Consider the following 538-nt stretch of genomic DNA (forward strand, 5'->3'; position numbering starts at 1 on the left):
TGGGGTCTTAGTTAACTCCGTAGGTCCTGCGTTCATTTTCCTTTTCGTGCCAATAGAAACAGCTGCGTCTCTGAAGCGCAGGCGGTGAGCTGGGGGATGTGGGCGCTTTCCGAAAGCACGGACCGCGGGCCGTTTCCTCTGCGATGACCCACTTCACGTCCGCATGCAACTCCCCAGAGTCAGAAATCACCCGGCCTTTCCTTCCTGCGCAGCCCAAATACCCCGCTTCTGATAACAAAAACTAGCCAGGGCGCAGAGCCCAGCCACCGGGATGGCCGAGTGGTTAAGGCGTTGGACTTAAGATCCAATGGGCGTGTGCCCGCGTGGGTTCGAACCCCACTCCCGGTAAGGTAAGTTTTGGGGGCCAGGCCCTTCCTGGGGTCGTGCCAGCGACCCATATGATTTGGGTCCACAAGCCTGTGTGTGCTTTTCTGTCCCTCTACGAAAACCTTACTCTGCACTGTCTTGAAGCTGAAGCACGTGCAGGAACCGTTTTTTGTGCTGACCCCGTCAGACGGCGCGTGAGGATCGCCCCCTA

The 538-nt window shown here is 57.8% G+C and overlaps 1 non-coding gene across 1 annotated transcript; it reads left to right on the forward strand.

Moving 5' to 3' along the window:
• The first annotated feature begins 265 nt into the window (after positions 1–265).
• Positions 266–348, forward strand: TRNAL-UAA (transfer RNA leucine (anticodon UAA)). Its single transcript has one exon. It is a non-coding gene; the product is annotated as a tRNA-Leu (tRNA).
• Positions 349–538: the final 190 nt, after the last annotated feature.

Source organism: Crocuta crocuta, unplaced genomic scaffold, assembly GCF_008692635.1.
Source record: "Crocuta crocuta isolate KB4526 unplaced genomic scaffold, BGI_CrCroc_1.0 scaffold1097, whole genome shotgun sequence".
Classification (NCBI taxonomy): Eukaryota; Metazoa; Chordata; class Mammalia; order Carnivora; family Hyaenidae; genus Crocuta; species Crocuta crocuta.